The sequence below is a fragment of the Ochlerotatus camptorhynchus genome, unplaced genomic scaffold (assembly GCF_037179485.1).
Source record: "Ochlerotatus camptorhynchus isolate MF236.1 unplaced genomic scaffold, CSIRO-AGI_Acam_v1.1 ptg000082l, whole genome shotgun sequence".
In the NCBI taxonomy this organism is placed as follows: Eukaryota; Metazoa; Arthropoda; class Insecta; order Diptera; family Culicidae; genus Ochlerotatus; species Ochlerotatus camptorhynchus.
Genome location: NW_027040572.1, coordinates 1,643,158 through 1,668,640, shown reverse-complemented (window position 1 = coordinate 1,668,640; position 25,483 = coordinate 1,643,158). Strand labels below are relative to the sequence as shown.

At 41.8% G+C, this 25,483-nt stretch overlaps 1 protein-coding gene across 1 annotated transcript in view; it reads right to left on the bottom strand.

The window, feature by feature from the left end:
- The window catches only part of knockout (Stork-head domain-containing protein knockout), a 467,593-nt gene that overhangs the window by 282,277 nt on the left and 159,833 nt on the right, over positions 1-25,483 (bottom strand). Inside the window, exon 4 of the mRNA XM_065217988.1 lies at positions 22,716-22,737. The gene's annotated coding sequence lies outside the window, so the exon portion shown is untranslated. The remainder of the gene's footprint in view (positions 1-22,715; positions 22,738-25,483) is intronic.

The window sequence follows — 25,483 nt, the reverse complement described above, 5'->3', positions numbered from 1 at the left end:
GTAGGAATGTGTCGACGTGACACTCGCTTTGATGGAAGCCGAGAACACCTCTGCACTTCCACGAGGAATCACTGGGATATTGGATAAGTGGGTTGGGATTGCAGCAGTGTTCGTTTTGGTAAACGATATGCTGAATTGATGTCCTAACGCGAAGGAGCTTGGGATTGAATCCACGATCTTCTGCTTAGTAAGCAAAACGTTGGTCACTAGGCAAACGAGCTCCTTTTTGATCATCGATATTACCAAGCAGTCATATTAACAAATAAAACAATTGACGAATCTTGAATGTGGATGGGCCTGAGATTACACTCATGATGTTCTGCTCAGTAAGCAAAAACGACCGCTCTAAGGCCACCGAGCCCCTCATATCACATCATACCTTTACTCGAATTGTTGTAACCATTCACACCCGGCACTGACGACGACAAGTTTCGCAAAATACACGATAAACAAGCAATTTGACCATTAACCTCTTTAAAATGAAAGCACCTGGGACCGCGTTTCTTTGCTCAGTAAGCAAGCCACTGGAACTGCTGATCTTTCAAATCCAAAATCTAAAAGCTACAAAAAAGAACTTAGGCCTTCATTAGGTTCCACTTTTACCCGACGTTCAATGCTTCGATTTGCTCTTTACGCATTGTTTAGGCTATCGTGCCTCTTACAGTCTTACATCGTAACAAGCTATGACCGACGTAACGATTGTTAAGGCCCTCATTAAACAAGATATTAAAATGAAATTACATTCTCTAAAGCAGTCAATAATGTGTCCCAAACTGGATCAAACGTGCACTTTATTTTTCAAAACATTCCAAAACGTACACCCAAGATCAAACAGGTTCAATTTTATACAACAGTGGCTTGGGATAAATCGTAATGTAATACAGTACCGACAGTATCGCTTTTCTTATATTCTATAAAAACCGCAAAATAGAGCACATGTGATCGAGGTCATCCCAGGAAACAAATGCATTGTTTTTAACTGAAACAAGCTCACCAAATACAATCATCATGGCAGCACTAACACAACCTACCACAAATTTTGAAGAAAAAAAAAACACACAACCACATAAAAGCAAATAAATAGGAAACATGGCACTCTTCCTAATGCAAAAACACCACCATAAAACCTCGATCGAACTTTATGAATTAAAAACACATTATAAACAGCGAAAATTTTAACCAATACGATTAACCGATTCAATAAAGTTCGCACCTCTAACCTCTAAAATCGATTAATCACAAACTAATCAGCGGAATACGCGTAATTATCCGAACGTCCACACGTAGCCACACTGTTAAGAACAATAACTTCAGAAACAATCATCAACTTGTGTCAACAACCCACCGAAATAGTACAACACGAACGAAGGTCACCGGTAAAACTCAGCACCAAAAAATTGGTGTGGTTGTGTATAAGACACGACCGCACGGTTGACGTAGACTACGTTAAGCTGTGTAGTGAAATTCTCGTGCATTTTTCTAGATATTGATTTAAAATACAGTAGAAGAAACCTATGATTTCGGTCTTTAATTTAAACTTTATTTAGCTTAATTTTGAGATTTACAATTTTACATTTCTCAAAATTCTAACAGTTCCCACCCAATGTACAAAATAGTTAAAAATGTTTAAAATATTTATAGCACGTAAATTTTCAAATAAAAAACTGCTATTATTTTGTACAATTTTACCTGGTGTCTCACTTTCCAGCAGGTGCTTCCAAAAATTTAATATTTTGTAATCGTAAAATTGAACATATTTGTAGTTCTTTGGTGAACGTTTCAGCTAAATTGATCATAAGTTAACAAAGTTTCATAATGTCAAAATTGACCATTTTGTATGAAAATTGGAATGCGCCGCTATTTTATCGAACACAGCTGTACATATTCTGGATTTCCTGCTTAGTAAAACTAGGTTAAATTCAGGACCTCATAAGAATGCGAATACATATTCTTTTACATTTAGTTCCTAAATTTCAATCAGATATGAGTAAGGCTTTCTTCAGGTGATTCATTGAAACGTCTAACAATGACCGTCATGATGGCTGATATTCCCTATCACTTCAAGATTTCTAGGGCACAAATCTTGGACGATTGTGACATCACTTGAATTAAAACTGCACAATTTTGCACCAACGTTATGCAACATTTCGGGATCGGGAATATCTCGATTAGCCATAAATTCCTCTAATAAGTTCTCGGTACATCTATTATCGAAAATACTAAATATCGCGTTTTGTAGAAGCATTATTTGGCATAAGAACAATGGGCGTTTCTGTGGTGGGAAAAAGTGACTTCCATATCTATCACAAATTATAAATTCGACAGTGAGCTTACCTAATTTGCTTGGATTAACATTTCTCGGTGCGTTTTTTATTGCTTTTGATAGCCAATACAACCAGTTACAGCACTACATAAAAAAAAATTAAGATTATATTCAAGCTGAACATTCCATTAGGTCCTAAGTAACATTGATCGATTCTCTGTCGTTAATAACTTGATAACTTTGAAACGGGCTCACCGTCGTTTCATAAAGAACCCTATTTGTGATTTAAATTTGCGCCTTCGTGGTAGGCAACAAATGTGCTCGAATCAGTAATGATGGGTGTTAAGTGGGTGGGGTTTACACGTCAGTGATCAAAAGGTCAACTTACCGATCAAATCGCGAAGAAAATTTAGAATATATAATTTTAGAATCAAGAAATCAGAACCGGAACACACTTACTGAATGATGTCACCCGTTAGGAGAAAGTAGGAAAAGGGAAGGTTTTAAGGAAATCACCATGCAAACATAAATCCAACTTTTATAGACTTTGGAAATCAAAATTTAAGCGTTTCAATTAAACCATTTTATTGCATGAGAAATAAATCGTTTTCTATTATTTTTCAATCAAAACTTTAAATTTAGTTTCAATTTATTGAATCGGAATACCTACTATAATTCGAATTTAAGGAACTCTTGGGATTGGAAATTGGGAAGGAAGCTTTGGAAGGTTTTGGGACATTATAGGAGGTGGATTCCGTTGTGGGGTTGAAAAAGAGCTAGCTGGGCAATCCAACCTTGAGTTCTGGCAGACGACTCTCGTCGTCTGGCGCATAAGTCGGAATTTGGAGGCCCTACCAGGATCCTCCTTACAACTTCTTTTATCGATCTGTGTGCTGAAAATACCTGGGTATTTCTTTACATGGCCGAGGGGATACAAGGAGAAAGTCAACGAAGAGAATCTTGTCAATGTTAATTAGGACCTAATGTAATGTTCAGTTTTAATTGTTTTGCTTAGCTGTAGCAATGTAAATAGAAAATCGATAAAGAGAATCGATCATTGCAAGTAGGCCCTTATGAACGCTCAGTGTCGAGTTTCAGTACCTAGCACTGAAAAAAAACTCGACGGTACCTCTATTAATGATAAGAGATAAGCATTGTAAGTTACTTCTACTTGGAGAATTTTGCACTCGAACGGCTCTCACTCTCATCAGCAAAAAAAACTGGGGTTGTATAAACCGTTCTATAGCACGCTTAACCGTTTTATAAACCGTTCTATAGCGTAATAGCTTTTCTAAAAGCATAAATAGAGGTAACTTCTGATAATTTCAGTGCTTCGTACAGAAATCTGTAATCTGTGTATGGAAATCCTTTTTTTCTCACCACAGAAACACCTCGTTTTCTTATGCAAAATAATGGATGTGCGTTCACAAAACGCAGGAAATCTTAAAAAAAAAACAATATTAAGTATTTTTTTATTTTAATCAATAGATAAAAGATGTACCAAGAATTAAATGGAGGGTAATGGAGGTAAAATGTTCTGATCGCGAGAACTTCACGATCAATACCGAAATTTCGCATAAATGTCCAACCCGTTTTGTGTGTGTGCTACTGATTTTCACTGTTGCCCAAGGCTTAGGGAACTTTCATTATTAAGAGGGTGAGAGAGGTTTCGGAAGTTGTGATTGGCAATGAATTAGGTATAGCAAAACACGTTACGAGGGGGAAGGGAGGTTAATTGGTTAAAAAAACTACGTCATTTATGGATGGTCCCTAATTTTACTTCGAAGGCTGTGTCCCAATCGGCGAGTTAAATTTAACTCGTGGTTAAAAGTGACAGATGAGTTATCGAATAACCTGGCTATCCGAGCGTGGTTTTTTTTTCTGACCAACTAGAAGTTAAATTTTGGCAACCGCGGCTGAGTTTTGTTTGAAAACCGATCAATTTCTCGGATTTTCGAACATTGAAAATAACTTTCGAAATGTCACGTATAACCACGAGTCAGTCTCAAAGCACCTAAATTTACATCAATTTTTCTAAGTGTGCAGTTACACCAAACCGATGATAAAATGCGTTGTTTACAAAAGCTAATATGTCCTTTCGAAGAAGTAATCGAGATGTATAGAACGCGGGATCTTTATCATTCAGACAAGGAGGTTGATCCACTTCAGAGCGCTTGCGCCATCGAGGTTGCTGCTACTGCTACTGCTGCTACCTGCTCACCCGCCGTCCGAAGCGAAAATGAGTTGAGGCACAAAAGCAACGCTGTTTTATAACATTTCAGATTCAAGCTGCACGATGTGCAACCCAATGGTACTCGATTATGACGACTGGGTTTGAGGAGTTTATTTACTTTTAATTTGCACATTTTTCAAAAGTTTTTATGGAAAATCGAAAAAGCGTTTATTGTAGCAGATTATGAGAGTTATTTCCTATCTATTGGTATATGTGGATTTTAATTTCATCTGTAAATGACAAAGTTATAAGCGTTCAAAATCTTACACCTTTTTGTGACGGTCGCAATTTTAGATTTTCGATTTACCCCCAGTACCTTCCCGTAAGACGTAGTCTACGTCAAAACTCCAGGAATGTTCTTAGAACCAATGCACGCAATCCAAATGGTTTGATGCGCGAAATATTGATTTGGTTTTTGTCACGCTGACCTCAGCAACAGCAATGCCAGGAATGCTCTATTAGCCACCACTGAAATTTAGAATGTAGTGCAACATTGGGGACGATATAAAAGACCCCTAATTTACCTCAATAATGCAGGCTTTACTCAGGCTTGAACTGAGCCTTATATCTAATGTCTTATCCAGTAGATACCCCATCCACGGGGTACAATTTACCAAAAGTTCACCGATAGCTCGTCGACAGTGGGAATGATCTTCTAAAGGTTCGTCGCGAGTGAAAGTCACCCACCGTGCTAAAGTGTTACAGGTGGTGTTACAATAGCAGGCCTATTCTGTTTTAGCCAACTCAATTGTGTGTTAGATAGTTCAGCGCTGATTAGAGATTTTAAAAGATGTTTCGTGAGCTTCAATGAAATGTCTAAAACCTTAAAAAAAATACCGAGATCTTCAGAGAAGATCAAAGATCTTCAAGACAGTTCAATTAACTTCAGGACATAAGCGGGAACTATGATTAAGTTCTGAGAAATTCAGAGCAGTATAGAGAACTTTTGGAAAGTTTGGGAGTTTAAAGATTATGAGGTTTTGCGGTGCTGGGGATGTACTGGTAAGCGTGAACCCCTCTCAACTCAAAGGGCCTGAGTTTTATTTATTTATTTATGACTAAACATCAACAGGCTTCTTTGACCCAAATGATGCAACCTAAACTAAATATGAAAAGTACTAAAACTAAACATCAATAAGTCAATAGTCATCTCGTTAAAAAAAGAACATTGCTAAACAAAACTAAACTGATCTAGAAAAAAAAAACGAACTAAACCTTCAACCTCCAGCGAAGCAGCTGGCGAGTCAGGTCAAAGTCAAACAGTGCGGGGACCCTATTGAAGAGTCTGTGTAAACAACCGATTGCGCCGAACATGCTATAATTAGTTCGGTTTTATGGTAGGCGCAGCATTGAATTATTCCGTAGGGTTCTGGGTTGACCATTGATTTCAATTTGCTCAAGGAGAACAGGGCGTCCTTGCAAAATATCTGCAATTAGCAATGCCCTTGCTGTATCTCTTCGAACCGACAGTGGCTCCAGATGAATCAGTTGAAAACGACTTTCTTAGCTAGGCAGTAGAAAGGGATCCGTCCACGGCAGTATACGTAGCGCTTGTCTCAGGCGTGCTTGGCATGCACAGTTGTACACAACAGCTGCTCATTTGTTAATAACTTTCCACTCAGTTGTTGAAATTTAGTTATCTTTAAAGTAATTGATAGATGAGGATCATAGTTTACTGTAGACATGCAAAGAGTAGGTAAATCTAATCATTTGAATCAACACCAATGAATTTTTTATACTTAAAATCCTAGATGTGAAGCGAGCATTTCTCACTTCGTTTTTGCAACGCAAAATCAAATACAGTTTATTACTAGACTTAAAATCTCCTTTTTTAACGTATCTATAACAAGCCTAAACTCTATTCTATAGACTGCTTCAAACAGAACTATGTTTCGTCATTTCTGTGAAAAGTTATTAGCAAATGAGCAGTTCGTGAGCAAAACTGTGTATGCCAAGCATGGTCTCAGGAATCATCGCTGAAAAGACTCAACTCTTTCGAAACTGTTGTTGTAGTGAGTAGTCCAGACAACCGAGCAGTATTCTAATATGGAGCGAGACCAGGAGGAGTACAACGATTTGAGGCAGTGAAGTCTTTGGCAAGCCTGAAGATAAACCCTAGAATTCTGGAAGCTTTGTCGACGGCATACGAGATGTGCTGCTTGAAAGAAAGTTGTGTATCCAGAATCACACCTAGGTCCTTAATTTGGCTGACGCGCTCAATTTCAGTGCACACAAAATATACTTGAACATAATAGTCTCTTTCTTGCGCAAAAAAGAGATAACCGAGTATTTGGACGGGTTAACCTCCATATGATTCAGAATACACCAATCACCAAAAGCAGTCAACTGACGTTGAAGGAATCAACAGTCTTCAATTGAGTGAATTCTAAGGAAGAGTTTAAGGTCATCTGCGTAAGTTAATCGTAGTCCGTCAATTACCAGATTCAGGTCGTTGAAGTATGTCGGGGTATGCCGGACGTGGCAGTGAACATACAGGACTGGTGATCACCAATGACAACAGTAAGATAGCGATCGGTGAGGTACGACCAGGCTTGCAAAATCATTTGCATTCATTTCATACATTCATTTACATTCATTTGCCTCTAACTATTTTCATCAACAGAATTCCGAAAAATAATGTACTTAGCTTTTGTAGGTTTTGTTACTAGCTACAACTTTTTATCATAACTCAGATCCGTATCTCTTATGCATGACGTTCCAGAGTGAAGAGAAGGCACTACTGTTTTTCAGTGAACGTATTTTACGTTCACTGAAAAACAGTAACAAGTTCTGCCCGCTTTAGTTCATGATGCATAAGAGATACAGATTTGAGTTATGAACAAAAGCTGTAGCTAATAACAAAACCTACAAAAGCTCTTTACATCATATTGAGGAATGCTGTTGATGAAAAAAGTTAGAGGCAAATGAATGTAAATGAATGTATGAAATGAATGCAAATGATTTTCCATGCCTGGCCACGACTGAAACCATTGCAAAAGGCAGCTGTGGATACCAAGCCTGTCCAGTTTAGCGATTGATATGTGGTGAGTAATTATGTGTGTGCCATTTTTATCGAATACACCTTTTAAGATGAAATATTATTCGTTTAGAACTAATGGTGTTTTTATTTATCAATCACCAATTATATTCTGTTTTGCCTTAATCTCCAGTTTGAATAAAATTGTAACGTAATTTAAGGCAAGTAATTTCTACAATTCTAAGTAAAATTTTACTTAACTGATATTGATTTACAGTGTACTAGTCACCTTCCGTGTCACTAGTGGCGCTAGTATCAGGGAAAATCGTGTCTGGGGGACAACAGAAGAGTGACCATATTGTTATAATTTGATAGAACGTAAGTGCAAACTTGCAGTACTTTGTAAAGTGTTGTGAACATGAAAATCGACCTTTGTTTGATGCCACACAATTATGTAAGGAACAACTCGATCAACTGCCATAAGAAATCAAAAATTTCAAATAGAAATTGGTCAACGAGATTTAAATTGCATGTCATCAGTACAAATCAGTGGAAAGTTTCTCATCGAGTCAAAGCTCAATCAAATCGTTTGTAACCCCCCAAGGAAAGGGTGATAATTACAGCAACAATTTGTTGACCATCGTTCGCACTTTTGTCTGAGTGAGATGGGATTGGCAAGATTCCAAAATAATTCAAAACGATTACCATACCTCGTTCCATCATCATTAATTTCTTTCGCGCGTTGATTGTCTTCATGATTGTCCCTCAATCATTGTGTTTACTTTTCACCAGATGGATACCTATTTCAAACCCCATATCCCATTTCGCTCAATGAACTCAGGCAGTGCCCCATGGGAAAATATTCTCGCGAACAAAAGCAGCCGGAGCAGCAGTACCAGAAGCAGCAGCACCGAAGAAGAAAGGCTAATTTTCGATTACGCAACTCAAGTCACCCATCGATGACCACAATTTGCTACAGTCTGGCGACGAATAGTAAGCGCCAATCTCCTATTTGAGACTTGGCAGCACCAGAGACAGATACAGAATACCTACTTATAGGAAAAGCTGGCGGAAGTCATGTGCTCAAGCAACGGCAACTTTGACGCGTCGTCTTAGTCATCGTCATCGTCCAAAGGGTCAACATTTACAACGATCACCATCGGCAACAGCTCGGTCGGTTGTGGCGGGATGATGAGAAGATTACAAAGAAGCACTATTCGAGTTTGAGCTTGAACATTAGTAACTGGTAGCTTCCCGGTTGGCCAAACGTGGCGGAATTTTAATTACCGCTGCACGCAAATGGCAACCGACTGGTGGCAACGACGCGACGTGACGCGTCGTGACTAACCGTGAAAGCCCTTTTTCGTTTGGCTGCCAAAAACAGTTCACGGTGCGGAGGCGGTACCTAAAATGGGGTTGTAATTAATTTAGAAAGCCTGCGATTTTGAACTCCACTCGAGTCCGGCGATCCCGGATCGTTTATCATTTTCGGTCATTTTACAGCCTGTCGCATCGTGTAACCTCATGAATTATGATGGCTTGGGACGGCCTTTGCGGTGCTTTTGACTGTGTGGTCTAGCGATAGGCGTCCCGTCCCAGCAAAGAGCCATCTTCAATTTCATGTGCGTGCGATGATCTACGTGAGCAGAAGCGATACGATAAACAGAATCGTTTCGTGCATCTTCCGCACGGAAAGTGAGAGTTGCTGTCCGATGCGGTGTCACGTTTTTGGATCGGTTTTGCCGGCGCTGCGATCGCGATATAATTAAGCTTCATGTGTTTAGCTGTTCGAAGAAGGCACTGTACAGACTGCACACCGTTGATGGGAAAACGATTGCTGCAAATCATTGATGGTTCGCGTTGTTGCCAGGGGAAACATGATCGATTCTGATTCCACGCCGGCGCTGTCGGTTCCTGATTGGTGGGAGCTTACGCAACTCACGTCGGAGCCCGCACAGCATAATCTACACGGGAGGGTATCATCATCTCAGCTGTGGGTTGATGGGTTGTGTGGCTGTTGTTTTGTGCGTTGTTCGTTGTTTTGTTTCGTTCGAATGTTGGTCAGCAGTGCTAATCGTGTTGATCATGGGGAGTGATTGAGTGATTATTCGATTACAACAGTAATGGTAGGTCTAGACGTGATGTCTGTGGAAGGTGCTGTGAGATCAGGTAAAGGAAATGGTGAGTTTTGATGAGAACGAGAGTGTATGTGGAATCTATTTACGCCGTGGTTTATCGTGTGAAAATAACTAACGTAATGTTTCGCTCGGTGTTGAGGCTTAAGAACCACCTGTGGAGATGGTAGTTTTGAACTTTTTCTAAATTAACATTGAGCTACAACTTGCAATGAACGTTGTTCAGCTGGACTTCATCAGTTCATTAAGCTCACCTAAGGGTGTCTAGTGATGACAAATCGTACTGTGCTCGATAATAGTAACATCCGAAACGTTCACCAAGTGTAATTTATGTTAGAAGCGGCTGCATTAATGCTCGGGTATTTTCACTTGAAAATCATCTTTATGATTGCCATCTTCCTAGATCTTTGATGCAAGGGCCCGTGGTCATACTACAAGACCGTAGACTTGATAATTTAACACAGAGACGTCGGATGTTTGGTCCGTTTTACAGGTGACGATCACGCAGTGAGCAATTTGTGATATCAACTGTCTTGACGGGTCGACTTTTCGATGCTGAAGGTTTTTAGATTTGGAATTTAAATAATAGATCATTGATGCTTGTAGGCAGCGAAATTGGAAAATTTGCACCCATATTGAGAATAGACGACCTTAGAGGTGCTACGATGATGGCAACGGATATGGTTATGTGGTTTGCTAAGGATTACTGGATTTTTTCAGACATACCACACAGCAAAAAAATAATTTTGATATCACATCAAAGTGGATGCACTACAATCATGTTGAAAATTTCATGTAATTTTTATGACCATCCACTTTGTCAGCACTCACACACTCATCACGAAACGGTTGCTTTCCAAAGTTGAGAACGCATCGACCGAAAGAACTGCTGACGATGAACAATGAGGAGGACTCCACAATGCACTGTGGTTCAGAATGCAGATTTAGGTCGAATGATATGTTTTGAGCCTGAAATTGAAACTTTAGACTAAAAGTCTCTTCTACAAAGTTGTTTCTTATAGTTACGCCCTCATTTTTATGACAATGAATTCTAGGGTGGTTCCTATTATCATTAAAATCAAAAATCTAACTTTTTTGTTTGGATAAATTAAGGTATACATTCTTCGGAGAAGTTATAGCTGAGCTAATTTCAAGCAACTTTGTTAGAAATAACGTTTTTTTATCTCTTAAATTGGCCGATTTAGAGCTATTTTCTTGAATTGAGTTAGGGTGGCTCTTAAAAAAACAGTTTTTTTGCTCTAGTTTTCTTATTTAGAATTTTTCAGCAAAGGTGTCTTGAGATAACTTTTAGATCTTAAGAAGGCACAAATTTTTGCTACACAAAGTTTGTCAATATCTTTCGCCGATCAAGAGTTATTGACGTTTTTATACTAAAAATATGCACTTTTCAAATGTTTATATCTCTGGTTGGGGCAAGCAAGAAAAAAGATTTTTTTATGGCATTTGAAAGGGCGTATGTTATTCTCAATAATATGAAAAAATTGAGGTATGTTATTTTTTATACTCGTATAAAATCAATTAGAATCTATTCATATTTTTTACTATATTTGAGCATATCTTTTTTATTAGAAGAGATACAGGCAACAAATTCCGTTATAAAACATGCGTCTTAAAGAGTTTTGAAAGTCTCTAGAAGATAACTTTCATGATAAATTTCAATTAAAACAATATTCATAGAACCGAAAAATATGGAATTGTCCGGTCCGATTTGCTGATCAAGCTGCCTACACGTCACGTCACGATTTGCTGATCAAACTGCCTACACGTTAAGCCTGTACTACCATCGGCCCTTTTCAGGGCCAGCAAGTTTTTCCAAAAGAGTTAAATATCTGAAGATGTCCCAACTAAAATTCATATCAAAAGGTTCTTTTCGTGGCAATAATTCATACTAAAGAGTATACACAGTGAAAACCCTGCTCAAATTACTATTCCTACACAAAACACAAGCTCCTGCTGCAGTTAACAAATAAAATTTATTATATAAGACCACGTAGCCCTACGTCACCATTTCGTACAACCCCATAGGGCTGTCCCATGTAGTTTCGTATAATTGCACAACTTGACACCCGCTTTAAGGATGTTCATCAATTTAAGCATGCCGCTCTTCTAGACAGCTCTAAATTTGAATCTTTTTCTAATCCACTTTTCCCAAAGTGTTTATTGATCATTTTTGTGATAAGTTTGAATCCTTGCTTAGCTATTGAATTGAAGGTTATGTACAGCAAGGATGATCTTAAGCAGAAAACTGTTCTGACACAGTAAATAATTTGGAAGATATTTTTAGCGAAGTCTCGAGGCTCAGACGGCAAATACTGTCGCTTCCTTCTATTACTGCATCCGTAGGAAGAAGTTTTTCAGTTTTTACTTCGTATAATATACAAATTCAACTTCGTACAATAAAGCCTTCTGGTCTGCTTAAGTGGTGATTGTGAGTTGGAGATGGGATACTTTTGACGTAGGACTACGTCTTTCATTTCTATACTGTGGGTACACTTTGTGAAAACCGAAAATGGAACATGAAACAAAATTATGAAAGATTTTGAACATTAATAACTCAGCTGCTCCTGGACCCATTTCAATAATTTCCAATCACCAATCGATCAGAAATCTTTCTACGCATCTATAGCATTATTTCCGACTGATGATTTTTAACGTGAAGCTATTGAAAAAGTGGTAATGTCAAGCATTGTACAATGTACTAATAAAAAGTGATAATTTTATCACTGTTTTCATGAAATAAACGTTCTTCCCAAACCCAGTCCTCATAATCGAGTACCACTTGGTTGCACATCATTCTGCTTTAACCTGAAAAGATATAAAAGAGTGCTGCTGTATGTGTAACGACGGACCCCCCGTCACAGCGGCGCCGTGCGCACAGAACGCTGAATGAACCATCGCACTTCACTTCACATATCTCGATGACACTGCACGTCCACGATTGTCATCGCTGTAGAGTATGGGAAAAAAACAATCGGTAGGGAGAACGATTTACAACGTGAACAACAGTAATTCTAAATTTATTTATTATTTCTACTTTAAAGTAGTTGTACTAAAACGAGTCAATTTAAATGCGATACCTACACACTATATTTATCCTACCACACTAAAAGTATGTTTGTTCTCTTAAAATATAGCTTAAAATTAGTGAACTAATAATATCTTAACCTAAATTCAGCTTAAAAACTACAACGTACGAATCTAACGACTCACTACTCGAACTATTGTCGGCTTACCAACATTGTAAGTTTAAATGGGATGAATTTGTAGGTTAGACTAAAATAAATATACTTTTCTAGCTTGAAGCTAACAGCACAACAAAAACAGCGTTTGCTCTCGGGAGTTGGAAAACCCGTCAAGTCTTCAACGTACAGTATGGCATTAGCTCATTTTCGCGTCGGACGGCGTGGTGAACAGCAATAGCAGCAGTAGGAAGGTGGTGGCTAGTCCACTTCTTCACACCCAACAAGCAACATTGACTGGTCGTGGCAAAGGAGGAAAAGGTCTGGTAAAGGAGGTGCCAAGTGTCATCGCAAAGTTCTTCGAGATGACCACCATCCGTCGTCTGGCTCGCCGTGGCGGTGTCAAACGTATCTCCGGTCTACGAAGGTGCTGAAGGTGTTCCTGGCAAATGAGGTAGATGATGCTGTCATCTACACTAAACACGCCAAGCGTAAGCGGCCATGGATGTCATCTACACTTTGAAGCGACAGAGACGCACTCTGTACGGTTTCGGAGGTTAAATCATCACCAATTTTGGCAACAAAACGGCCGTTTTCAGTAAAGCTTATTACAGTAAAGAGTAGGAATGGAATTCATCTGCCTGTTTGTCCTTATTCAGAACCACACGCCCCCAACGACCACACAAAATGCTCATGTAACCAAACTTGGAAGCAGGGGTACACATGATTTTGACCTATTCTCTTCATCAACTTTCTCTTTGAATCGCCACGGCCGGATATTTTCAATGGAAGAAGCAACAATCTAGCTTCTAATTCGACGAAGACGGCAGGAAACATTTTTGAAGCCAAGTTATTTACGAAAGAGGGCGAGAGTCGATGAAGAGAATCGATCAATGTAGACAGAACTGATTGAGAAGTGACGCGAGATTTATTTTCCGTGCTGAGCACCAATGCTACCGACGCCAGGGAGGCAGCTCCCACACCCGGACCCACACCTATCGACCCATCAACTCAACCGGGGACTAACGGCTTTATTTCCCGAAGGAAAGCGTGATCAGAGATATCATGCCTTAGAACATGCCGGTGGCGCCGACTGAGATTGAACCCAGGCCTACTGGGGTGAGAGGTAATCACGCTTACCACTACACCACCGGCGCCGCTAACGTTCAAGGTGTTGCCAAATACGCAAAAGAAAAAGAGCCAGTGTCGCTACTTGATAGCAAACTACTCATAATGGGAGGAGTCTTTGTAGCTTTTATACCACTTGGTTGCATATCATTCTGATTTAACCTGAAAAGATATAAAACAGCGCTGCTGTCTACCATCAACTCACATTCTCTGCTTGTACGTCAAGCAGCACAGTTCGGTCTTTGCTCGCTCTGTCGAGTTGTTCTAAAGTTTCTAGTTTGTTCCAAACATTCGCAGTTTAATCGCGTCGTCAGTAGTGTCGGTCGCTTCGTGTGATGGGAAGACAGCGCTCCCGGAGCAGGCTCCGAGAGAAAACGGAGAAGAAGAACAGCGGTGAGGGTAGCTTGAGTGTACCTATTTCGAATAGGTACGCTACTCTTCCCACCGATGTAGGGAATCCCACCTCAGCCACGGTGAAGCGGTCTAAGAAGAGGAAGAAAAATCAAGGCCAGTCCGATGGTGCGAGTGGACGGGACGATGCCACCGCGACGAACGTCAGCGTCATTGGTGATTTCGGCGATGCCGTCGACAACGAAACTGCTGCCAGCCCGAGTGCAGCAAAAATGAAGCTTCCTCCACTGGTGGTGAAGCAAGTCCCACTCAACACGCTGATTGGCGATCTTTCATCGCTGGGCGTTGCAGCTGAGTTTAAGCTCGGCAGGATCGGCACCAAGGTGATGCTCCGAACCAAAGCGGAGTACGAAGTGGCCGTGAAATATCTGAAGGATACCAAGGCGGAATTCTTCACGCACGACATCCCCGGTGAGAAGCCCTTCAAGGTAGTCATCAGGGGTCTACCAAACTTCGACCCCAAGATGGTCGAAGCCGAAATCAACCGGTACAAGCTAGCCCCAATCGCTGTCTTCCGAATGACAAGGAGAGATGAAAACGTGAAGACGTACCCGGATTGTCTTTTCCTGGTGCACTTCCAGAAAGGGACGGTGACGCTCAATGCGCTACAAGCCATCCGATCGATCTACTCCATCATCGTACGCCATACCGTGGTGGTCATCGTGACGTAACGCAGTGTCAGAGGTGCCTCAATTTTGGACACGGTACCCGCAACTGCAACATCAAGCCACGCTGCAGCAACTGTGCTCAAGAACACGCCACTTCCAACTGCCCTGCGGATGGAGCCGTGGCGATAAAATGCGCTAACTGTGGTGGTGCACATCAAGGCTCTGACAGACAGTGCTCCAAACGCGAGGACTTCAAACGCATCCGAAAGCTGGCGTCAAGCAACAATCAACCAGGACGCAAGAAGGACAAAACCCCATCATTCAGGACGGAGGATTTTCCGCCTCTTCGTGCTCCCCAGCAAAGGCAAGCGAATTCGCGGGTGCAACCCGCCCCTCCTCAAGAAGCTTCCGGTGATTCTGCTGGCCAAAGCTCTCCATCCCCCCCTGGATTCTGGAGACAACCAACAGGACAAAACAACAACCCCGATCTGTTCTCAGCGGATGAACTGATGGAAATTTTCGTCAACATGTCCGGTGCTCTTCGTAAGTGCCGCAATAAGCCCGAACAGATCCAAGTGCTCGGTAAGTTCATCATCCAGTATGGCGTCTAAACCGCTAACTATCGTCACCTGGAATGCTTGCTCTGTAAGAGCAAAAAAGATTGAGCTTGCCGACTTCCTCCGCAAGCACAGCATCGACGTGGGCCTTCTAACCGAGACCCATCTAAAGTCCGGCGACAGCTTCTGGTTGCCTGACCACAACATTATCCGGCTTGATCGCACCAGCTCCAGGGGGGGTGGTGTTGCGGTCGTCGTCAAGAAAGGAATAAAATACCACACTCTGTCCCATATCCGCACCTCTATCATCGAGGCCCTTGGTGTGGAGGTGGAGTCGTCGACTGGATACGTCCAGTTCATCGCCGTCTACTGCCCTCGACAGTGTGCCGCCAGCAGTGGACTAGCGGCTAAATTCAAGAAGGACCTGTCCACCATCACCCGTAACGGTTCCCGCTTCGTCGTTGGAGGAGATCTGAATGCTCGCCATGAGGCCTGGCGGAACTACCAGCAGAACCAGAACGGTCGTCTCCTGTTCGACCACTCACAGCATGGGCTGTACTCCGTTTGGTTTTCGGATGAACCAACATTCATCTCACCGGCGGGCAACCCATCGACGCTAGACCTGTTCATGACAAATATCGGCTTGTCCAAGCCGGTAGCCTTGAACGAACTCAGCTCCGACCACCAACCGGTGGTCGCTGAACTGGGCTGCAACGTGGCTCCTGCTTCAAGTCTGCGCAAGGACTACCATCGCGTTAACTGGGCCCAGTTTGGACGCGTGGTAGACAGGCACATCATCGACAACCCGCCGCTTGACACCGTGGAGGACATCGATCGAGCGTTGGAGGGACTCCATCAAGCCATAACCGTGGCTGACGAGGCGTGCGTCCGACGAGTTCCTGTGAGGGGTAAGTTTATTGCCATTGATTCCCACACCCAACTTTTGATTCGCCTGAGAAATGTTCGTAGACGCCAGTTTCAGAGGACTGGAGATCTGGGCAAAAAACGTGAAACGGCTGATCTGAACAGACAGATTGCTTCCAGAATGGACTCACTCCGAAATGAAAGTTTCGGGCGTGTTGTCCAGAATCTGGACGACCGCTCCAGACCATTCTGGAACGTAGCCAAGGTCCTGAAAACTCATCCCAAACCCATTCCACCTCTCAGAGTCGAAAATGATGACGATCGGCTTTTAATCACCCCACAGGAGAAAGCAAATGCGATCGGCGAGCATGTCGCTTCATCGCATTTGCTTGGCTCGAATATCCAAAGTCCGCTCGAAGATCAGGTTGCGCAATGCGTTCAAAACCTAGATGCCTCCCCTTGTGTCGTGCCTCCGGCGGATATGATTACAGTACAACAAATTTGCTCAGCGCTGAAATGCACCAAGAACATGAAGGCTCCCGGGTTTGACGGTATATTCAACTTGATCTTGAAGAGACTCAGCATGAAAGTGCAGTCTCTTCTAACCGCTATCTTCAACAGATGTTTGGAACTGCACTACTTTCCAAGTATCTGGAAAGTAGCAAAAATCATACCAATCCGCAAACCCGGTAAGGATCCAACATTGCCTTCAAGCTACAGACCAATCAGCCTCCTTTCAGCGCTGAGCAAATTGTTCGAGAAACTCATTCTCAATCGTTTGCTCAAGTTTGTCGAGGAAAATAACATTCTCCTTCCGGAACAGTTTGGGTTCAGAAAGGGGCACTCCACCAATCACCAGCTAGTGCGGGTGATGAATAACATCCGAAGTAACAAAGCTGTATCCAAGTCCACAGCCATGGCCTTGTTAGACGTTGAAAAGGCGTTTGACAATGTCTGGCATGACGGACTTGTGTACAAGCTTTGTAACTTCAACTTCCCATTACATCTGGTTAAAATCACCCGTAACTACCTTCAGCAACGGTCGTTTAAGATATCGTTGAATGGTTGTCTTTCCGACACGTTTTCCATCCCAGCAGGAGTGCCGCAAGGCAGTCTACTGGGCCCGTTGCTTTACAGCATTTATACTTCCGACATTCCTCCCCTTGGAGACGGTTGCGTGTTCTTCCTGTTCGCAGATGATACCGCAATAGCCGTCAAAGGAAGGATGCCTCGCGAAATAACGAACAAACTTCAACGATGCCTTAACGCCTTTGCTGATTATGCCACCACGTGGAAAATCAAAATCAATGCCTCCAAAACACAAGCGATCATGTTCCTCCATCGGCAATCGCCCAAACTAAAACCGGCTCCCTCTTGTACTGTAATCATGGATGGCACAAGGGTTGAGTGGTCCGCCGAAGTAACCTATCTCGGGATGTTGTTCGATGAAAAGCTCCTCTTCCGTTCGCATGTAGAAAAAACAGTAGTCAAGTGTTCTGCCTTAGTTAGGTGTATGTATCCGCTGATTTGCCGCAGATCCCGCCTCTCAAGGGTGAACAAACTGGCCGTCTACAAACAAATCATAGCACCTGCGATCCTCTACGCAGCTCCGGTGTGGGAATCATGTGCACAGACTCACAGGAACAAAATCCAGGTCGCTCAGAATAGAGTGCTGAGGATGGTTCTTGATCGTCCTTTCGACACTAGAATAACAAATTTACATGAAGAGGCAGGCATTGCCAAAATAGATTCCAAAATTAACGAAATTAAGACTAAATTTGCACAAAAATGTAATTTATCAGAACATGCTTTGATAAGCAATTTGTATATAGTAGGTTAGGTGTATATAGTAGTTGTAGGTTAGTTGTAGTTGTAAATAGTAGTTATAAGTAGTCTTCTTTTTCAAATTTTCAAGCAAACCAATCCCACCAAGGTGGTCATTCTCTAAAACAGGCCTGATAGGACTAGGAACTGTAATTAATAATAATTGAAATTTCACAGGAACTAAAGTTGAAAAGACGCATCTGTGTCACTTGATAAGTTATACATGTAAACCACACAAATTCAAGAAATATAGATCATTTAAAGTCAAAAAAAAAAAAAAAAAAAGTCTACCATCAACTCATTTTCGCTTCGGACACCACGCCGTCTGCAATAGCAGCAGTAGGAAGGCGGTGGCTAGTTCACTCTTCTACATCCAACAAGCAACAATTGACTGGTCGTTACAAAGGTGGAAAAGATCTTGGTTAAAGAGGCGCCAAGCGTCATCGCATAATTCTTCGAGATAACCGCCATCCATCGTCTGGCTCGCCGTGGTGGTGTCAAACGTATCTCCGGTCTGATAAACGAGGTGTGCTGAAGGTGTTCCTGGAAAATGAGGTCCGTGATGCTGTCGCCTACACTAAACACGCCAAGCGTAAGTGGCCAAGGATGTCCTCTACAATAAAACGGCCTTTTCCAGGGCCAGGCCATCAAGCTTATAACAATAAAGAGTTGGAATAGAAATTATTTGTGCCTGTTTGTCCAAATTCAGAACAACAGACCCCCAACGACCATAGAAAATGCTCACCAGAGTTGTAACAACAATCAATACGAAACTTACGATTTAAAATTGGTTCACTACTTGACCAGCCTATTGGTCCCAAGCAAATCGACTAACGTACCCCATTCTAGTATAAATTCCAGTACTACACTATGTTTGTTTTGGTTCGCTATGAAAGTTTGACAGATACCAGAGCTGAGCCAAAAAGTTGAGCACGTTTCCCTATGGTTGTAATCTTGTAACCTAACTTGGAAGCAAGAGGTGCAAGTGATTTTGATTGATTCTCTTCATCAACTTTCTCTTTGAAAAAAAAAAAAAATACTACAAATTTGGTACGCCTACAATTCAAAAACGGAAAGAGTTAAGATAAAAGATGATTGGTCAATTAAAAGAACTAAATGACCTTTCTACTTTTTTTCTTGAAATATTGTCGGTTTGACCTATACATGCAAGCAGGGCGAAGGATAAAGCACAGATCTGACTATCGCAAGGTTCATAATTCGAGTCCGGTCAGCAGTCTCATGATGAAGTTATTTTTACCCATCTTCACTAACACACTCCACATTTTTCGGTCTCGACAACCAACACTTGTGGCCCGCTGGTTGGGTGTAGTGATTGTGACAGTTCTAACGAAACTAGCTTCATAAAATGTACAAATCAATTTCGTTGCGGATAACAACGAAATCCGTATAACTTAACGAGCGATTTCGTTGTTTCTTCAATTTTCCTAAATCTGTTTTAATGGCGCCGGTGGTGTAGTGGTAAGCGTGATTACCTCTCACCCCAGCAAGCCTGGGTTCAATCCCAGTAGGCGCCACCGGGATGTTCTGAGGCATAACATTTCTGATCATGAAAGTAAAGTAAAGTAAAGTAAAGCCGTTGGTCTCTGGTTCATGAGTTGATGGGTCGATAAGTAGGGTCCAGGTGTGGGAGCTGCCTCCCTGGCGTCGGTAGCATTGGTGCTCAGCACGGGAAACAAGATCGACGGAAAACAAATCAAGGAAAAAAACAAAAACTTTGAATTCATGGACAAGAAAATCATAGTTGTGGTAAATTGCAGAAGAATTAAATTTAAATTTAGTGCACAGGTAGACAAATGAGGCACGCGACTTTAACAAAATTGAATGATACTCACGATAATTATCTACTGTCTCTTGAAGTTCTGTTATGTTTCATGTGATAGCAAGAATCACTTACCGACTCATCAAAATGTATATCCAGAGCCAAAAAAAAAAAAAAAAAAAAAACTACGCGCTTCCAGTCAGAGGAAACCGAATCCCCAAGAAGCAGAATCTGTGCCAAGACCGAATGACAAGCAACTTCATTCTGCGTTCTGTTTTTCTCTGTGTGAAAAACTTGCTAACAATCTTTCGCTTCCGTCTGGCTGTCGTCAGAGTCGTAATAAAATTTATCGAAACAATGGTCGGTCGGAATAGTAAGCTGAACGAAAAAAAAAACGGGATTTCCTTTAGGGCTTTTCTCTTGCCCATTCTTACCGCTATTGGATTGACACAAAGAATTTCCCACCCAGCAGTTTCAAACACAAGGCAGGTACGTGGGTAGTTGGAACTTTTCTGGGCAGCCTGCCAGTCGCAACCGAATGGATGAAGTTGTGATGATTTGTGACTCATGGTTGAATTTGAATCACATTCAGTCGGTTGAGCATGGAAATAAAAATTCAAGATTTTTGCGAGTTTAACCCGAATTGCGTGACTTATGGCAGCACTATTAAATGCATTGGAATTTGAGAGACAAACATGATAGTTGATTCTAATTTAGCGTTCTTTGAGCGCTTTATCAATTGTTAATTGTAAGCCTTCTTATCCTGTACATTTTTAAGAGGGTTAAATTTGTTCACTCGGGTCAGAATAACTATACATCAAATATTCCTGAGAAATGCAAAATTTTCCATTAGCTAGTTTGCTGTCCACCATACTGTAAACCGGAGGGGAAACCAAACTCCATTAAGAATCAAGTATGCTACCGGCTTCCACCGGCGCATCGTTGTCGTCATCGTGTAGAGCTAACCACAGGTCGCCGTCATGCCACGGTCAAAAACCTTGCCTTTTGTTGTCACGCTGCGATTCGGAGAAACGCCGCTCGCTTGCAGATAATCGTTCTCTCATTTATGCACACTCACCGTTTTGCGCATTATGATGACCGAAGCTTAAGCTGTATAGGAAGACATCTTTCGCTGAATGAGATGCGACTCATTTTTGCTCGCTTTGCCCCACACACCGGCGCGGTGACCGGCAGGAAAGTACCTATCGAAAAACGGGGTTTCCATGTCAGTGGATCAATTCAAATTCCGATTTGCATATAATGATCTTCTACGGCTTCCTTCCTCAGTCGACCGACGGCGGTGACCCACGAAGACGACGGCCGGTGTCGGTTTCATCAGCAACATCACTTTTATCACACGTTTGGCCGTAGCCGCATGCATCGGATGATGGGAGAAGAGCATTCGTATCAAGTCGAAGAAAGTTGTCAACGATTTTTCATGCTTCTGCTGCGGTGGGGCTGCATCTTTGTTGTTGCTAATTGGGTTGCATATTTATTACCTACTACAGAGAGGTACCGGTTTATGCCGGAATCATTTTTGTGTGGATTCCTTGATGCCTGGTTTTAGGTAATATATATTCCATTTACGGTCAGTATTCTTACTACCAAAGATCAGACCGATCAGGAATCGGGGAAAAGCAATACCGGCTAAAATTCCATCCGCAAACAACGAAACCTCTCTGTACTGCCGCATCCATCCACACGAGTATGAAGAGAATGCCTTTTCCAGCGTTCATGGATTAATGCATGACGCGTGATGATGACTTGGATGAGAGTGTGTTCCGAAGTGGCTCTTGTGGCCCAGACCAGACATCATCAGCGGCTCAGTTTCATTTGTAGAAGACGCGAAGCAGGTATAAATGAGAGCGAAACTAATGAAAGTTGCTGTCGATCGGGTCGTTTATGTATGTTGGGTGGTAGGTAGAAGGTAGGAACATGTGAGCCGTCGTCGTCGTCGTCGTGTGAGGAAATATCATCGCTCTAGTTAGTTAGTTTGAAATCGAAACCAATGCAAATTGATTCGATTTCGGTGGATTTGGTCAACTTCGGGTGGTGGGAATTGGAACTCGAGGGGTATTGTGGTGATGGTTAACAAGCCGTGTAAAATTATTAGCATACAAGTTAAACAGAGTTTTTTTTTGTTGATCTACAGTGAATTTAATTAGTAAATCCGTATCTTGATCATCAGGGCCTCCCTTTGCTCAATCGGTTAAGGCACAGCTATCAAGCAAAACAATGTTGTAGGTAGCTGGGTTCACTTCCTAGTCTGGACTAGGTATATTTCGGGATGAAAAATCTTCCCAGGGCTAGAGTATGATTGTTCTTGCCACACAATTCAGTGTCAACATTTCAAAGGGGCGTAATTGCTTTTGTAAACAATGACTTTAGCCGTCAATTTCTCGCGAATGATATCTTACCTCTCCAAAATTACAATGCTAGCTGGTAGAGGAAACATTCCTCTACCTGGTGGTGTTATTATTTTTCATGAGTGAGCTTTTATTTGCGAGAAATCTATGGCTAAAGCCATTGTTTACAAATGCAATTACGCCCCTTTGAAATGTTGGCACTGAATTATACTTATGCAGAAATGGTACAGGTTTAGAATTTTCAACTGTGGAAGTGCTCATAGAACACTAAGTTGTAAGCCAGGTTAAAGTCCCAGTAGGGACGTAACAAAGCCAAAAAGCAAATATCTTGAACATGATCTAGTAAATGATTAATACAAAAGCTCATACCTTCGTGATAAACCGCGTGATTCTGGAAATAAATAAAACAAAATATGTATTATTAACATGAAAACTGTATTTTGCTCGATGTAACACAATATAATTACACAGATTTATCTTTAAGATAATTAAGTATGACGTCTTAACTAGATTTTTTTTTTCCTCGATTTGTTTTCCGTCAATCTTGTTTTCCGTACTGAGGCTACCGACGCCAGGGGGGCAGCTCCCTCACCTGGACCCTACCTATCGACCCATCAAGTCATGGACTGAGGACCACCGGCTTACTACTAAAGGAAGACGTCATCAGGCCTCAGAAAATCCCGACGGTGCCACTGGGATTGAACCTTGGGGCTCTTTGGAGTGAGATGCAATCACGCTTTCCACTACACCACCGGCGGCACCGCTGTGGGATCTAGATTTGCAAACAATAACGAACTGGTTACAGTTACAAACAGCGGTGCCAGGTTATATTTAGGAATATCTGTACCAGATAAAATAAAAAGTCTGGTTAAATCTGGAAGGCTCTGAAAAATCCGATCCATGTAAGAATCATTTTTATCATTTTAAATAAATGCTTTGGAAATGTTGGAAACTGATGTACCAATCTCCCGAAAGAATTGTTCAGTATAATCCTATGAAGTGTATTCAACGTAGGGTAAATGTCGGCTTCGGCATCCATTAATTGTTTTCGGCAACCAAAATGCAAATGTTAATTTCGCTGTATTCTCTAATCTAAACACTTTCCTTAATGTATTTGTTTATTGGTTCTATATCAACAGACTGGGTTTAGTCAAGAAGTAACAAGGTGCAAAGGCCGTGAAGTTCAACTTAATTCCTAATTCTCAAAAATATACCATGAAATCTCTGGCGCAGCGTCTCGCGTGCCAAGTGAAAAACAAGTAAGGAAGCAACACGATTGAAACCCCTTTGTAGCCCATTGATAGAACCATACGAACTATAGTTTGTACGACGAAAAGGTATCCTCAGCATTGCGTTGTTACGGAGTGCTCGTGGTTGAACGTCAACGTCGATATGTTGTAGAATAGAAGGACAATTGATTCTGCCCTGTAGAATGTCTGCCACAAACAGGGCCCTTGTCGTATCTCTTCGACTTCACAAAGGATCCAGGTGAATTACCTGGCACCGGCTTTCGTAGCTTGGAAGGCGATGAGGATCCCTCCAAGGCAATCGTCGAAGGGAAAACCAGATGAATCGTCGATGAATAGACTCTACTCTTTATACACTATTTTGGTAATTGGGATTCCAGCAGTATTCTAACACCGACCGGACGAGGGAGCAGTAAAGCGACTTCAAACAGTAGATGTCCGTGAAACTTTTAGCTATCCTGAAAATAAAGCCGAGCGTTCTGGATGCCTTGTCGATCACGTTCGAGATAAAGGGTGATACGGTCAAAATTTGGTCAATATCAACTTGACGTATTTCTTTCAATTTTGCATTAAAAAAACCTGAACACCCCTCATTTTGAAGGTGTGTGTGTGTAGAATGTTGCTCCTATTTTGATTTTGGAATTCACTCTTCAGTTGTCAAAATGCCGTCCAAGCAAGAAGAGCAGCGTATCAAAATTTTGCTCGCGCATCGCGAAAATCCGAGCTACTCGCACGCAAAGTTGGCAAAATCGCTAAAAGTTGCCAAATCAACCGTTACAAATGTAATTAAAGTGTTTGGGGAACGTTTGTCGACAGCCAGGAAGTCTGGATCGGGGGGAAATCGAAAACCGGAAGCCGCTGAGACGACAAAGAGAGTTGCCGGTAGTTTCAAGCGAAACCCTAACCTCTCTCTCCGAGATGCCGCAAATAAGCTGGGTGTATCGTTTACAACCGTGCATCGAGCCAAAAAACGAGCCGGACTATCGACTTACAAGAAGGTAGTGACTCCAAATCGCGATGATAAACAAAATACGACGGCCAAAGCGCGATCCCGGAGGCTGTACACGACGATGCTGACGAAGTTTGACTGCGTGGTAATGGACGACGAAACCTACGTCAAAGCCGACTACAAGCAGCTTCCGGGACAGGAGTTTTATACGGCAAAAGGAAGGGGAAAGGTAGCAGATGTTTTCAAGCACATGAAACTGTCAAAGTTCGCAAAGAAATATCTGGTTTGGCAAGCCATCTGTACCTGTGGCTTGAAAAGCAGCATTTTCATAGCTTCCGGGACTTTCAACCAAGAAATTTACGTGAAAGAGTGTTTGAATAAACGTCTGCTGCCTTTCCTGAAGAAACACGGTTGTTCCGTACTGTTTTGGCCGGATTTGACATCTTGCCATTACGGTAAAAAGGCCATGGAGTGGTACGCCGCCAACAACGTGCAGGTGGTTCCCAAGGACAAGAACCCTCCCAACACGCCAGAGCTCCGCCCAATTGAGAAATACTGGGCTATTGTCAAGCGGAACCTAAAGAAGACCAAAAAAACTGCTAAGGGCGAGTAGCAGTTCAAGGCAAACTGGCTTTCTGCGGCGAAGAAGGTGGACAAGGTGGCTGTACAAAATCTGATGGCAGGGGTCAAGCGTAAGGCCCGGCAATTCGGATTTGGAAAAGCGGAAGCCAAACTGAATATTTTTCCTGAATTTTATACTAATTGAACTTGAAAAAGAAATTTAATTTGATTTTTTAAATAAATGATTTCACCGATTTACACGCGTTTTCCCTTGACCAAATTTTGACCGTATCACCCTTTATGCTGGCTGTATGTGAGTTGACAATCTAAGATGACTCCCAGATCCTTAATGTGATTCACACGATGTACGTCAACGTCTT